General features: G+C 46.9%; 1 protein-coding gene across 1 annotated transcript in view; it reads left to right on the top strand.

Moving 5' to 3' along the window:
* The window catches only part of NPFFR1 (neuropeptide FF receptor 1), a 215,987-nt gene that overhangs the window by 91,505 nt on the left and 107,354 nt on the right, over window positions 1–17,128 (top strand). The gene's annotated exons all lie outside the window — the stretch shown is intronic.

Below are 17,128 nucleotides of genomic sequence, written 5' to 3' on the forward strand. Positions count from 1 at the left end.
TCACAGTGCAAAGGGATCAGCCCTATTCTCATTTGCACAAGCAAAGACTAGAAGTAATTGGATGAAACTGAAAGGGAGGAGAAACGGGTTAGGTATTAGTAAAATCTTTCTGACAATGAGGGTGATCAATGAGTGGAACAGCTTGCCATGGGAGGTGATGAGTTCTCCATCAATGGAAGTCATCAAACAGAGGCTGGACAGACACCTGTCTGGGATTATTTAGTGATTCTGCATTTAGCAGGGGGTTGGACCCTATGACCCTGGAGGTTCCTTCCAACTTTACCATTCTATGATTTCGTGATTCTAATTAGGTGTTAACACTAGAGATGAGCGAACACCAAAATGTTCGGGTGTTCGTTATTCGGAACGAACTTCCCGCGATGCTCGAGGGTTCGTTTCGAACAACGAACCCCATTGAAGTCAATGGGCGACCAGAGCATTTTTGTATTTCGCCGATGCTCGCTAAGGTTTTCATGTGTGAAAATCTGGGCAATTCAAGAAAGTGATGGGAATGACACAGAAACGGATAGGGCAGGCGAGGGGCTACATGTTGGGCTGCCTCTCAAGTTCACAGGTCCCACTATTAAGCCACAATACCGGCAAGAGTGGGCCCCCCCCCCCCCCTCCCAACAACTTTTACTTCTGAAAAGCCCTCATTAGCATGGCATACCTTTGCTAAGCACCACACTAGCTACAACAAAGCACAATCACTGCCTGGATGACACTCCGCTGCCACTTCTCCTGGGTTACATGCTGACCAACCGCCCCCCCTCCCCGCCACAGCGCACACCAAAGTGTCCCTGCACAGCCTTCAGCTGCCCTCATGCCACACCACCCTCATGTCTATTTAGAGGTGCGTCTGCCATGAGGAGGAACCGCAGGCACACACTGCAGAGGGTTGGCACGGCTAGGCAGCGACCCTCTTTAAAAGTGGCGGGGCGATAGCCCACAATGCTGTACAGAAGCAATGAGAAATAGAATCCTGTGCCACCGCCATCAGGAGCTGCACACGTAGGCATAGCAATGGGGAACCTATGTGCCACACACTATTCATTCTGTCAAGGTGTCTGCATGCCCCAGTTAGACCGGGCTTTTTAATTCATAGACACAGGCAGGTACAACTCCCTATTGTGAAGTCCCTGTGGACCGACAGCATGGGTGGGTGCCAGGAAGCCACCGGCGGTACATAGAAATATCCCATTGCATTGCCCAACACAGCTGAGGTAGTAATGTCGTGCGTAATACAGGTGGGCTTCGGCCCACACTGCATGCCCCAGTCAGACTGGTGTTCTTTAGAAGTGGACACATGTAGGTTAAACTCCCTGTGGACCCACTGCCTGGGTGGGTGCCAGGAAGCCACCGGCGGTACATAGAAATATCCCATTGCATTGCCCAACACAGCTGAGGTAGTAATGTCGTGCGTAATACAGGTGGGCTTCGGCCCACACTGCATGCCCCAGTCAGACTGGGGTTCTTTAGAAGTGGACAGATGTATTAAAAACTCCGTGTGCACCTACAGCATGGGTGGCTCCCTGGAACCCACCGGCGGTACATAAAAATATCCCATTGCATTGCCCAACACAGCTGAGGTAGTAATGTTGTGCTTAACCCTTTCCAATCCAATTTGTATATGGTTTTCCTAGGGGGCTTACTCTTTTTCTGCCGTTATACAACGGCACGATATGCTGGCTAAAGCCAGTACTGCATGAGCTGACACGTAGGATAGGCTCCGACAGCAGAGAGGCTGGCAATATACAGTAAGAGAACCCCGACGGACGTCTACCAACAACGGAGCTGTACAGCCTTAAACCCTAATGTCTTCACAGGTCACACAGTGGACTGGAAAGGGTTAATGCAGGTGGGTTTCGGCCCACACTGCATGCCCCAGTCAGACTGGGTTTCTTTATAAGTGGAAACAGATGCATTTATAATTCCCTGTGGACCCACAGCATGGGTGGGTGCCAGGAAGCCACCGGCGGTACATAGAAATATCCCATTGCATTGCCCAACACAGCTGAGGTAGTAATGTCGTGCATAATGCAGGTGGGCTTCGGCCCACACTGCATGCCCCAGTCAGACTGGGGTTCTTTAGAAGTGGACAGATGTATTAAAAACTCCGTGTGCACCTACAGCATGGGTGGCTCCCTGGAACCCACCGGCGGTACATAAAAATATCCCATTGCATTGCCCAACACAGCTGAGGTAACGTCAGCTGTAATGCAGGTGGGCTAAAAATTAATTTGATTACACTGTAGGCGAGGGCCCACAAAAATTGCTGTATCAACAGTACTAATGTACATCCCAAAAATTGGCCATGGCCAGCCAAGAGGGCAGGTGAAACCCATTAATCGCTTTGGTTAATGTGGCTTAAGTGGTAACTAGGCCTGGAGGCAGCCCAGTGTAACGAAAAATTGGTTCAAGTTAAAGTTCCAACGCTTTTAAGCGCATTGAAACTTATAAAAATTGTTCAGAAAAATTATTTGAGTGAGCCTTGTGGCCCTAAGAAAAATTGCCCGTTCAGCGTGATTACGTGAGGTTTCAGGAGGAGGAGCAGGAGGAGGAGGAGGAGGAATATTAGACACAGATTGATGAAGCAGAAATGTCCCCGTTTTGGATGGTGAGAGAGAACGTAGCTTCCATCCGCGGGTGCAGCCTACGTATTGCTTACGTATCGCTGCTGTCCGCTGGTGGAGAACAGAAGTCTGGCGAAATCCAGCCTTTGTTCATCTTGATGAGTGTTAGCCTGTCGGCACTGTCGGTTGACAAGCGGCTACGCTTATCTGTGATGATTCCCCCAGCCGCACTAAACACCCTCTCCGACAAGACGCTAGCCGCAGGACAAGCAAGCACCTCCAGGGCATACAGCGCTAGTTCAGGCCACGTGTCCAGCTTCGACACCCAGTAGTTGTAGGGGGCAGAGGCGTCACCAAGGATGGTCGTGCGATCCGCTACGTACTCCCTCACCATCCTTTTACAGTGCTCCCGCCGACTCAGCCGTGACTGGGGAGCGGTGACACAGTCTTGGTGGGGAGCCATAAAGCTGGCCAGGCCCTTAAAGACTGTTGCACTGCCTGGGATGTACATGCTGCTCGATCTACGCACATCCCCTGCTACCTTGCCCTCGGTACTGCGCCTTCTGCCACTAGCGCTGTCGGCTGGGAATTTTACCATCAGCTTGTCCGCAAGGGTCCTGTGGTATAGCAACACTCTCGAACCCCTTTCCTCTTCGGGAATCAGAGTGGGCAGGTTCTCCTTATACCGTGGATCGAGCAGTGTGTACACCCAGTAATCCGTCGTGGCCAGAATGCGTGCAACGCGAGGGTCACGAGAAAGGCATCCTAACATGAAGTCAGCCATGTGTGCCAGGGTACCAGTACGCAACACATGGCTGTCTTCACTAGGAAGATCACTTTCAGGATCCTCCTCCTCCTCCTCCTCAGGCCATACACGCTGAAAGGATGACAGGCAATCAGCCGGTGTACCGTCAGCAGCGGGCCAAGCTGTCTCTTCCCCCTCCTCCTCATCCTCATGCTCCTCCTCCTCCTCCTGTACGCGCTGAGAAATAGACAGGAGGGTGCCCTGACTATCCAGCGGCATACTGTCTTCCACCGCCCCCGTTTCCGAGCGCAAAGCAGCTGCCTTTATGCTTTGCAGGGAATTTCTCAAGATGCATAGAAGAGGAATGGTGACGCTAATGATTGTAGCATCGCCGCTCACCACCTGGGTAGACTCCTCAAAATTATCAAGGACATGGCAGATGTCTGCCAACCAGGCCCACTCTTCTGAAAGGAATTGAGGAGGCTGACTCCCACTGCGCCGCCCATGTTGGAGTTGGTATTCCACTATAGCTCTACGCTGTTCATAGAGCCTGGCCAACATGTGGAGCGTAGAGTTCCACCGTGTGGGCACGTCGCACAGCAGTCGGTGCACTGGCAGCTTAAAGTGATGTTGCAGAGTGCGCAGGGTGGCAGCGTCCGTGTGGGACTTGCGAAAATGTGCGCAGAGCCGGCGCGCCTTTACGAGCAGGTCTGACAAGCGTGGGTAGCTTTTCAGAAAGCGCTGAACCACCAAATTAAAGACGTGGGCCAGGCATGGCACGTGCGTGAGGCTGCCGAGCTGCAGAGCCGCCACCAGGTTACGCCCGTTGTCACACACGACCATGCCCGGTTGGAGGCTCAGCGGCGCAAGCCAGCGGTCGGTCTGCTGTGTCAGACCCTGCAGCAGTTCGTGGGCCGTGTGCCTCTTATCGCCTAAGCTGAGTAGTTTCAGCACGGCCTGCTGACGCTTGCCCACCGCTGTGCTGCCACACCGCGCGACACCGACTGCTGGCGACATGCTGCTGCTAACACATCTTGATTGCGAGACAGAGGAGGAGGAGGAGGAGGGTGCTTTAGTGGAGGAAGCATACACCTCCGCAGATACCACCACCGAGCTGGGGCCCGCAATTCTGGGGGTGGGTAGGACATGAGCGGTCCCAGGCTCTGACTCTGTCCCAGCCTCCACTAAATTCACCCAATGTGCCGTCAGGGAGATGTAGTGGCCCTGCCCGCCTGTGCTTGTCCACGTGTCCGTAGTTAAGTGGACCGTGGCAGTAACCGCGTTGGTGAGGGCGCGTACAATGTTGCGGGAGACGTGGTCGTGCAGGGCTGGGACGGCACATCGGGAAAAGTAGTGGCGACTGGGAACTGAGTAGCGCGGGGCCGCCGCCTCCATGATACTTTTGAAGGACTCCGTTTCCACAACCCTATACGGCAGCATCTCAAGGCTGATGAATTTTGCTATGCGGACGGTTAACGTTTGAGCGTGCGGGTGCGTGGCGGCGTACTTGCGCTTGCGCTCCAACAGTTGCGCAAGCGACGGCTGGACGGTGCGCTGAACTACACTGCTGGATGGGGCCGAGGACAGCGGAGGTGAGGGTGTGGGTGCAGGCCAGGAGACGGTAGTGCCTGTGTCCTGAGAGGGGGGTTGCATCTCAGTGGCAGGTTGGGGCACAGGGGGAGAGGCAGGGGTGCAAACCGGAGGCGCTGAACGGCCTTCGTCCCACCTTGCGGGGTGCTTGGCCATCATATGTCTGCGCATGGTGGTGGTGGTGAGGCTGTTGGTGTTGGCTCCCCGGCTGAGCTTTGCGCGACAAAGGTTGCACACCACTGTTCGTCGGTCGTCAGGCGTCTCTGTGAAAAACTGCCAGACCTTAGAGCACCTCGGCCTCTGCAGGGTGGCATGGCGCGAGGGGGCGCTTTGGGAAACACTTGGTGGATTATTCGGTCTGGCCCTGCCTCTACCCCTGGCCACCGCACTACCTCTTGCAACCTGCCCTGCTGATGCCCTTGACTCCCCCTCTGAAGACCTGTCCTCCTGAGTAAGCGTTGCACACCAGGTGGGGTCAGTCACTTCATCGTCCTGCTGCTCTTCCTCCGAATCCTCTGTGCGCTGCTCCCTCGGACTTACTGCCCTTACTACTACCTCACTGCAAGACAACTGTGTCTGATCGTCATCGTCCTCCTCACCCACAGAAAGTTGTTGAGACAGTTGGCGGAAGTCCCCAGCCTCTTCCCCCGGACCCCGGGAACTTTCGAATGGTTGGGCATCAGTGACGATAAACTCCTCTGGTGGGAGAGGAACCGCTGCTGCCCAATCTAAGCAGGGGCCCGAGAACAGTTCCTGGGAGTGTTCCCGCTCCTGAGCAGGTGTTATTGTAGTGGAGTGAGGAGGCTGGGAGGAAGGAGGAGCAGCAGACAGAGGATTCGGATTGGCAGCAGTGGACGGCGCAGAACTGCGGGTAGACGATAGGTTGCTTGAAGCACTTTCTGCCATCCAGGACAGGACCTGCTCACACTGCTCATTTTCTAATAACCGTCTCCCGCGTGGACCCATTAATTGGGCGATGAATGTGGGGACACCAGAAACGTGCCTCTCTCCTAATCGCGCAGCAGTCGGCTGCGACACACCTGGATCAGGAGCTTGGCCTGTGCCCACACCCTGACTTGGCCCTCCGCGTCCTCGGCCGCGTCCACGTCCTCTAGGCCTACCCCTACCCCTCAGCATGCTGTATTACCAGTGATTTGATTTCACAGGCAGCTAATAAATTGGCGCAAGACTGCAGGCCAAATATAATTTTTTCCCTTTTTTGAAAACGAAAGGCCCCACTGCCTCTAGTGAATGAATAATCTAAGTTTAATAACTGTGCTGTTTTCCTGCTAATGTGCCACAGAACGTGAGGGTAGCAGAGTTATTAACTGTGGCAGAGCAGGTATTTTTTTTCCCAATTAAGGAAAGCAAATGGCGAAGCCAGGAGTAAAACGTAGCTGGGTGCGTATGATTTTTACAGGTTGCACACGCAGCCGACACGTGTCCACCGGCGTTAGTACGGACAGAGGCAGGACAAATAGAATTATTTTCCTTTTTTTTGCACCAAAAGGCAGCACTGCGTATATTCAATGAATAATAACTGTGTTGTGGCCCTGCCTATACAATTCTTTCCCTGCAGTATCAATGGAGGGTGGAATGCTCTGCAGAGGCGATTTTGAGAAGCAAAAAAAAATGCAGCACAGCTAACAGCAGCCTGGACAGTACTGCACACGGATAAATATGGCCCTAGAAAGGACCGTTGAGGTTCTTGAAGGCTACACTCACTCCTAACACTCTCCCTGCCTATGCAGCACTTCTGTCCCTAATGCCGGGTGCAACGCTCTGCAGAGCCGATTTTGAGAAAAAAAAAATGGCACTGCTAACAGCAGCCAACACACAGCTATCAGTGGCCCTAATAAGGACCTTTGGGGGGTCTTGAAGCCTACACTAACTACCAATTCTTTCCCTACAGCAGCTCCGGTACAAACAGCACTGTCCCTCACTAACTCACACGGCATCTGAGCCGAACCGCGGGAGGGGCCGACTTTTATGTTCGGGTGACACCTGATCTTCCCAGCCACTCACAGCAGGGGGGTGGTATAGGGCTTGAACGTCACAGGGGGAAGTTGTAATGCCTTCCCTGTCTTTCAATTGGCCAAAAAAAGCGCGCTAACGTCTCAGGGAAGGAAGTGAAAGTAACCAGAACACCGCATGGTGTTCGTTACGAATAACGAACATCCCGAACACCCTAATATTCGCACGAATATCAAGCTCGGAAGAACACGTTCGCTCATCTCTAGTTAACACCCACAAAGAACTGTTGTTTAGGATATTATTTGCTGTACTGTAGAGACCTGTATTAGGGTCAATACAGCACTTACATGGTCCCTTTATGGTCAAATATGTTTATTGCTGTAAGTGTTAAATAAGTGTTAAAAGTTGTGTTTTTCCATTTACATTTTACTTCACCACTGTTCTGATTGACAGATCCCCTATTTTCATTGGGTTTCCATGACAGCATAAGCAGTGGTTAGCCAGGTAGTAGGAAGAAAGAGAGCCCATGATTGGAGGATCAGACCCCCCCCCCTCCCCCGTACGAGTTGGGTGAGAGGAGACAGATAAAAGGGAGATTGGGTGGAGATTAGAGGGAGCCTAGAGAAGTAAGAAAGTTCAGAAGAGTCAAGGCTAGTCAGAAGAAGGAACATCGGGAGTAAGCCAGTGCGGTGGAAAGAAAGGAAAGTGCGAGTACCAAAAGCTTGTTTACGAGTGAAGGATAGAACGACAAGAGAGAGCAGTTGGCTCCAGGACAAGATAGTAAGAAGAATTTAACAGTCCTGAGGATAAAGAGAGAGATAGAGCAAAAGAGAAACTCCACAGAGAACCCCAGAGGGAAAAGCTGCAATACAAATCAATGTGGATCAAGAAGTATTCCCATCAATCAATTGTAATCATTTACCCTAAGTAACCATAATGCAACTTGTGTAACTGTCCCTAAGTGAAGATTTTTCTCTCTACAAATAAAGCTTTCCATTGTTTTACTGTTCAACCTGCCTCCTTGGAGTGCTTTCCCACCACTACCAACATCTGCACTGGGGTACCACACTACACTCTATGGAAAAAGGACAATTTCCCTTTTTTATTTTATTTTTACTTATTATTTTGTCTGGAGTAGGTCTTGGCCTACATATGGACTGGCGTCATGGACTTGACAAACCACCATCATACCCAGCCCAACTTCATGGGTTGTACCCAGTGCAAAACGTAGAAAAACATTCACACTGTGGCTTTTTCCCGCAGGTCACATTTTTGCTGCATCTGTGAGAAGGGGAGTAGCAGAGCCATCGCCACTGCTATTTGCTGTCACCCATGCGCGGCCTGTGGGCGCCACATTACAAGGATGTAGAGAAGGCTGGGTTGTGATATAGAAACTACTAGGCTGTCAGCAATTTTGTGTGTGTGTTAGACCTAGCCATATCATCATCCATGTTGTGCCACTGTTATCCCATTCAGGCCTTGAGTAGTGAGAATGCAGTATACGTTTTCAGTTCTTCCCCCTCCACCCATTACTCACTCCTGCCTGTTGATATTTGCATTTAAAAGTTAATTGTCTGACATTTCCCATGGACAAGAGCTCTGCTGTGTGTAAATAACCCCTGTCCTTTCTTTTCTTCTCTTGTTTGTTAGTGTAGAATTAGCATGAACCACATTACATGACCATGTACTTGTTAATGAAGTCTTAGAAAAATCATTCACCTAGAAGATGACTTCTCGCAGACACACCAGAGCCAAAATTCAAATTAGGGAAAAATCTTTTAATAAGAGTAATTCGTTGTGTGAAGGTCTTAACTAGATATGTATTATATTTTCATGTACATGGCCCAGAACACCCCTAAAAGGCATATCTGCATACCTGGGCATAATTTACATGTTTGCTTGGTATCGCTGAATAGTATAATCATGACTGGAAATATGCCAGGCACAAATTCCCAATCAGAGTATCACTTGCGGAGATATAGGAAAAATGGGGAATTAGGATTTTTCCACAAGGGATGCATGCCCCACCCCAACCCTCCTGAATGACATCAGAGAGGGCGGGGGAAGGTGTGTCCTGAGAGAAACTTTAAAAACTAGGGGAATCAGAAAGAATTATTATCAAACTTCGGAGATACGGCTCAGCGTAAGGCTGTTCCTATTGCTTCAGTGACTCTGCCCGAATCAGACCCTTGGGACAGACATCCCAAATCTGGTATCTTGCGTTTATTTTTCCCCTTATTGTATTTTAAAATACTGTCTTGTTGTGTATGTCTGTATACACTTATATTCCTGTGTAGCAACTTTTTTTGTATATCATATGATATATATATATATATATATATATATATATATATATATATATATATATATATATACATATAACAGTGCTGTTTCTGTAGGTCTCATTGAAGAGAATGGGAGCTACAGAAACAGCAAAGCACAGTGCGTTATGCTATTTTCATAATTCACGATGTTACAAAAACAGCATAGTACTTTGTGCTGCATTGTTTCAATAGCTTATTCACTTCAATGAGAGCTGTGGAAACAGCACTGCTCTGTTACCTCGCTCTACTGAGAAGGCTTAGCATTGCCCTGTTTTATATGCTTCATCTGCTTTTGAAAAGACTATTAAGCAGCTCATTTCAACCCCACTAAGGGGTTTGGATATACAAAATGAACTTACGCTATGTGATATTTTTCTACCTGTGACTAAGTCATACTGTTTTTGCCTCCCTCTCTGCTTACGTTGGTAGCCTGAAAGAAGATGTTGGATTTATAAGACACGATTTGTAGAAATAAGCATGCTGCAGATTTAGAATCTTCAGCGATTTTCAAAAATGTTGCAGAATCGTTGTGGTAAGTTTCCACACCAGATCTTAGAAATCACCTCCACATGGTTTGTACTGCAAATATTGCAAAATTTCTGCAGCAAATTCCTCAGCATTTACACTACTTGCAAAGACGCCTTAAGACTAGTTTTCATGTGACAGAAATCATACCTAATAATTAACTGGCTGATATATATAAACATATCTCTGGCTATTATTCTGCACCCAGCAGCAACTGCTTATCAGGTTTATGTTTTGATTTCAATGTCAAAAATCTAGCTCATCCATCAACATTAATAGTAACTTCTCATGTCATTGTATTGAGGATTCTGTCTACATTTCCAGCAAGATTGGAATTTAGATATGGAGAGCAACTATTTATTTGTCTCAGGTGTTAAAAGGCAAATGATTCAATATTTACTCTACCTGAAAACTATTCTATCAGTTAAAGAGAGAAAAAGAATTGCAATATACAGTAGCTAGGCTAAGGAAAAAGCCTAGAGAAGAAAGATGTTTCAAAAATGAACAGCATCGCAGCATGTGAGAAATGAAGTGCGGTAAACAATGTGAAAAAAAGATGGCAAAGATTCACTTTTTTCCTCTTCGCCAAGTAAAAACCTGCAATTATGGCAATTGTTGCGAGTATGGAAATGCATTCTCTGAAAATTTGTATAATTTTTCAGTATTATGTATAAATGTCATTTTTGAAAAGTGTGTCCTATTCTTTATTGTGACAGTTCTGCGAATATGCTCACAGAACCAAATAGAATAGAATTGCTGGTTCTTCCATAGATTTCTTTGAGTGCACTTGACATTTATGCAGCAAAGTGACTTGATTGTTAAATTAACTACTGTGCGGTTATGTTAACTATTTAAAAGCCTCTGAGAGCGGAGGTGATAGAGAGGGAATTATAGAATAAAATAAGCAGTATTGAAGACACATATTTGGGTTCCACCTCGTAACTAGATGCACCCATTTTTGGTCAGTTGACAATAACTTGTGTATATTATATTATATTTCACAGAATTGTTGGCTTATTACATTTAGGGACCTAGGATGACCATCACCTCATAGCCTTATTAAGTGCTGACTGGTGAGATCAGCTATGCAATACTATGACGTGCACCTGTAGGGGGTAAATGATATATAAATCATGTTAGCACAATACCTACGCTCCAGGTATATTTTGGGCTTTCAAATGAGATGAAGTACTTCACAGAACTAAGACATATCACACTCTGCTTGGTGTAGTTGAGATAGTTCTCTCCTTTATTAATGCTGCATCTCAGTTTCTAGTGTTAAGTGAGGCCTTAGTCACATGGGCGTTTTTTTCCGCGATTTGCGGATCGCATTACGGATGCGCATCCGCAAATCGCGTGACTGGGGCCCAAAAATCGCCCAAAAATCTGCTCCTAGCCGCGTTTCATTAGAAACGGGCTGGAGCTGTCCAGCGCATTGCATTCAATGGAGACGGCAATACAGCCGGCTCCATTGAAAGCAATTCGCTGCGGGCGAGCACGGGATGAATTGTCGGGAAAGACTTAAATATATAAGCCCTTCCCTGCAATTCATCCAGAAATGTGTTAAAAGCCGGAGTCCAGCCGCGGCCGCCGGCAGTTCTCCTAAACTGCTACTCTGTACTACTCAGCCGGCGGGGCTTTAAAATCCCCGCCTGCTGAATGAGCTGCCTCTGATTGGTCCCGCTGAGCCAATGAGAGGCAGCAGTCACTCACTCATTCATGAATTCATGAATGGGTGTGTTAGTGAGAGCTGCCTCTGATTGGTCAGGCTGTGACCAATCAGAGGCAGCTCATTCAGCAGGCGGGGATTTTAAAGCCCCGCCGGCTGAATAGTACAGAGAATCCGTTCAGGAGAACTGCCGGCGGCCGCGGCTGGACTCCGTCTGCAGCGGAAAGGTGAGTATACATTTTTTTTAAATTTTAACACATTTCTGGATGAATTGCAGGGAAGGGCTTATATATTTAAGCCCTTCCCGACAATTCATCCCGCGCACGCCGGCAGCCCAGTGCTTTCAATGGAGCCGGCTGTATTGCCGGCTCCATTGAATTCAATGGGCAAACATCGTTCTTCTCTGCCACAGCTGTTACAGCTGTGGCAGAGAAGAATGATTTGTCTTCTATATATTCTCAATGGGGCCGGCGATGCTGCCGCCGGCCCCATTGAGCGCATATAGAGAAGAGAACAGGAATCGCAGATCGCAGATAGGTGCGATCTGCGATTTCTGTTCTATAATTTATCGGACGAGCGCATAAAAAGCGCTCATGTGTCCGATACCATTGCAAAGCAATGGTTTTATAAAATCGCCGGACGCATGCGCAAGTCGCGCGAAAAAACGCCAGTCTGACTGAGGCCTAAAACAGAAAATTTTCTTGAAACCTGTTGCGGATATTGTCTAGGTCGCAAGTCTGGATTTCTTGTCACACATTGCTTATTAACTGACGTTCTTTTTTAAAACTTTGACAAAGCTAAGATATTATGTCTGGAATGCTCCAGGTATGGAAAATTACAAGTTTATAAAATGTCCCACTGAAGCATTTAAAATGGATACAAGATACAAAATGAATACATATTTGCTCTAACAATCTTAAGTTAGCCAATCTATGTATCTACTATAGATGTTATATGAACTGGCGAAAAAGTAATACTGAAGGAGTAATATATACTACAGCTCATTCATTTCAATACACCAGCCAAATTGTCAATTTTTCAGTAATTAACAAAATAAGCTACTAGTGGTTTGTGATGAATATGAATTTATTTAACCCTTGTTGATGAAGCTCTTTTTTGTTTTTTTTTCATTTTCTTTTCTTCCCTCCCTACTTTTAATAAATCATAGCTCTTATTTTTCTGGTTACATAGCTACATGAGGGCTTGTTTTTTGCAGGACATGTATTTTTCTGTGGTACCATTTAAATTACCATATAATGCGATGGAAAACTGGAACTTTTTTTATAAATAGGGAAAAACGAAAAAAAGGGGAATTGCCAGATTTTATAATTCTTTTTATTTTTTTGGGAGGGAGGTAAATTTACTGATGATGTGTTATCTGTATTCTGTGGGATTACAGTGATACCAAATTTACAGTTTTTTAAAATGTAGTACAACTTTAAAAAACATTGTTTTTTTAATTTAAGTTGCTTTCTGTCGCCATCTTTTGACCCCCTAAACTTTTTTTGTTGTTGTTGATTGGCTCATGTGAAGGCTCCTTTTTTGTGTGGCAATCTGTAATTTTTATTAAAAACATTTTGGGGTACATGTGACTACCCCCAAGAGAAGATTATTACTGAGACATCCCTGTCTGCCTCTTGTCCTTCCCAGTGGGCACTTGTAAAAACAGACGGGGAAACCCACCTCTGAAAATGAGGTGCCCCCTCCCCCAGCCTCCTTGAGCATCAGCACTTAACCAAGCTTTCCAGATGCTAACGAGAGCCCCGTCTGATGGCATAACTCATAACATCTGACATGGCACCCCAGAATTGGTTGGTTTGATATGTTATACACTGTGTCTAGCAGGATCTGTATCCCCTTCGTTAGCTTTCTAATTCCATTTGAATAACAAACCCTAAGTGCCAGCAGTGCCGAACTCTGAGCCTTCTCAGGTTTTTAATTGTCCAGTCACATAAAAAGATATCCTGTATATATTAAACTACCACCCCCCATGACCACTACATATCTGCAACAGGGCATAGTCTCATTATAATATATATATATTATGAAGATGTATGATTTAAAAAAAACCACAATAGGCTATTACAGCAGAAACTATAATTAACCCCTTAGTGATCAAGCCTGTTTGCGCTTTAATGAGCAGGCCAAATTTTGGAAATCTGACGTGTGTCACTTTAACATAGAATAACTCCGTAAAGGTCTTGCATAGCCAAGTGATTCTGACGTTGTTTTTTCGCCACATATTCTACTTCATTTAGGCAGACAAAAATAGACTGATAGAATTTGTGGATATTTATTAAAAGTGCCAAAATTGTGAAAATTGTGAAAAAAAACATCATTTTTTTCACATTTTCAACTGCAATATCTTACATATGTGCAAACATTATATATTATTATATAATAATATATATATATATTGTAGCAAGCGGGGTGCACTCGCCTCGGGATCGCTGCCCTCTCTTATATGGAAATGGCGCACCACACATGTAGAAACTCCAGAGACGTGGATTTCTTTATCTCTGGTTCCTGCCAGACTTTATTTTCACAGCACAAAGCATACAATGAAAACACAGTTCATATGCACCCCACCTTGGGTGTGAGTCCAGGGTTGTCGTCCCTGTCGGACTCTGGCCTTTGCTTGGCCACCAGCCTGCAGCACCTCAGCTCTGCTGCTTTCTCGCCCTCTTGCAGGTATTAGAATGCCTGACTAGCACACTCTGCAGGTCATTCTGTGTAATGCACCGCTACTATATATATATATTCTTTTCAGGAATTAATGCAATTTAGACGAGAAAAAGAAAAAATCATATTTTTGCAAATATGTCATTTTAAACACAGGATTTTTTTCTATAGTACACATGAAAATGAGGATTTGAACCCCAAAATTGATACCGCTGTTTGTACCGTATTCAAAACTATATCCATTGTGGCCCTAATCTTCTGTCTTTATGAACAATGGGGCCCAAACCGAAAGGAGCAGCGGGTGGTTTTCAGAACAGACATTTTGCTTGAAGGCGTTTTAGGCCCCATTGCCCACTTGTAGATCCCTTGAGCGGCCAAAACGATATAGAACCCTCACAAATGACCCCATTTTGAAAACTAGACCCCTTAAAGATTTCCCTTTAGGGGTGTGCTGCGTATTTTGACCCCACAGTTTTTGAATCATGCAAAGCAGAAGGAAAAAAATTATAACTTTTTTTTTTTTTGGCAATTGTGTGATTAAAAATTTTTTTTTTGTACAGCATACATAGGAATGAAGATTTTCACCCCAAAATGGATACGCCTGTTTGTCCTGTGTTCAGAAACATACCCATTGTGGCCCTAATTTTATGTCTGGCTGCACAACGGGGCCCAAACTGAACAGAGCATCAAACGTTAATTGTCTTTTTTCTTTTACGTGATCACGTGACTGAGGAATACTTACCACGGCCCCCTGTGACATCTCCAATCTCTTGGCTACCTTTAGTAGCCAGAAGCAAGGAGATTTTAAATTTCCTCTTGCCCTCCCCAGCTTCTGCGCTTGCGTCCGCCATTTTAGTGACGGACGCATGTGTCAAAGCTAGGGAAAGATCCACGAATAAGGATCCCATCGGGGGACATCGCCAGTGGCCTTGGTTAAGTAATTTCACCTCCCCTCACAGATCAGATCCGTGACGTGAGGTGAAATGTTACCTTTTTTTTACTTTTCAGCGATCGCCGTTATCTAGAGATGAGCGAACGTACTCGTCCGAGCTTGATGCTCGCACGAGTATAAGGGTGTTCGAGATGCTCGTTACTCAAGACGAGCACCACGCGATGTTCGAGTTACTTTCACTTTCATCTCTGAGAAATTTGCACGCTTTTCTGGCCAATAGAAAGACAGGGAAGGCATTACAACTTCCTCCTGTGACGTTCCAGCCCTATACCACCCCCCTGCAGTGAGTGGCTGGGGAGATCAGATGACACCCGAGTATTTAAATCTGCCCCCCACAGATGCATGCTGACATAGATCAGGGACAGTGCTGCTGATGCTGCTGCTGCTATAGGGAGAGTGTTAGGTGTTATTTTAGTCTTCAAGAACCCCAACGGTCCTTCTTAGGGCCACATCTGACCGTGTGCAGTACTGTTGAGACTGCTGGGAGTAGTGTTGCACAATTAGGGTACTCGAGATGCTCGTTACTCAAGACGAGCACCACGTGGTACTCAAGTCATATCCATTTCCTTCAATGCATGCTTTGCGCCATTTTCTGGCCAATAGACATGCAGGGAAGGCATTACAACTTCCTCCTGTGACATTCCCCCCCTATCCCACTCCCTGCAGTGAGTGGCTGACGAGATCAAGTGACCGCCGAGTATATAAAGCAGTCCCGCCCGCTGCTCGCCTCAGACACATGCTGGCAGAGATTAGGGAGAGTGCTGCTGCTGCTATAGGGAGAGTGTTAGCGTCATCAAGAACCCCAACGGTCCTTCTTAGGGCCACATCTGACCGTGTGCAGTACTGTTGTGGCTGCTGGGAGCAGTTTTGCACAATTTTGTTTGTTTTCATCTTGGGCTATGCAGACTATTGCGTTGTCAGTCTGCAGCCAATTATACAGAGTAGAGGGGCAGTACTGGTCAGGCAGGGCCAGTGGTAGTGTAGAATCCTGTCAACAAGTACCCCAAAAAAGCTCCTCCTTAGGGCTACCTATGTGCATTACTGTTGTAGTGGTTCACTATTAGCCAGCTACGACTTTCTGCAGCCCAGCGTATAATTTTTTTGGCCTACAGTGTGCGTTACATAACCGCTATGACTCTCCAACTGCAGGCCAATAATTGCCTAATTTTTTACACCGCTCTGTGCGTCCCGTCAACTTCATGCACAGCGTACACCCACAGCCGCTGATAGAGGGAAAGACATATACATGCTATCTAGGCTGTTTGCTTTTTTAAAAAAAATTGAAAAAAAGCTCCTTCTTAGGGCTACCTGTGACCGTGTACATTTTACTACGCGGCCGCTGGGAGTTGTAGTGGCTCACTATTACCCAGCTAGGCCTTTTTCCAGCTACAGGAATATTACAGGGGTCTGTGTATACTATGGGTGCACTAAGTCTTCCCATTGCGGTGTTCTACCTATCTGGCCCCAAAAAAACCCAAGACTGACTAGGGCATGGATTGTGGGCCGCAGCCAACATGTATTTCCTCTCACGCAACCTCAGCTATCCGGGGCACTGCAATGGGATTTCTTTCTGTACCGTCTGTGTGTTCCTGCTAGCCACCCATGCTGCTGGTGCACACAGACTTGCCATAGCGGAGTTGTACCTGCCAGGCACTTTAAAAAAAACTGAATGTCTAGGGCATGGCGTGTGGGCCGCAGCCAACATGTATTTCCTCTCACGAAACCTCAGCTATCCGGGGCACTGCAATGGGATTTCTTTCTAACCCGGGAGAAGAGGCAGCGGTGTGTCCCGCAGGCAGTGATTGTGCTTGGTTGGAGGTAGTGTGGTGCTTAGCTAAGGTGTGCCTAGCTAATGAGGGTTTGTCCGAAGTAAAAATTGTTGAGGGGGATGGGGGGCCACTCTTGATGCTATTGTGGCTTAATAGTGAGACCTGGGAACCTGAGATGCAGCCCTGCATGTTGCCCCTCGCCTGCCCTATCTGTTTCTGTGTCGTTTCCATCACTTTCATAGGTTTTGCAGATTTGCACAAATGAAAACCTTAGCGAGCATCGGTCATATACAAAAATGCTCCAGTCACCCATTGACTTCAATGG

The sequence above is a fragment of the Eleutherodactylus coqui genome, chromosome 4 (assembly GCF_035609145.1).
Source record: "Eleutherodactylus coqui strain aEleCoq1 chromosome 4, aEleCoq1.hap1, whole genome shotgun sequence".
In the NCBI taxonomy this organism is placed as follows: Eukaryota; Metazoa; Chordata; class Amphibia; order Anura; family Eleutherodactylidae; genus Eleutherodactylus; species Eleutherodactylus coqui.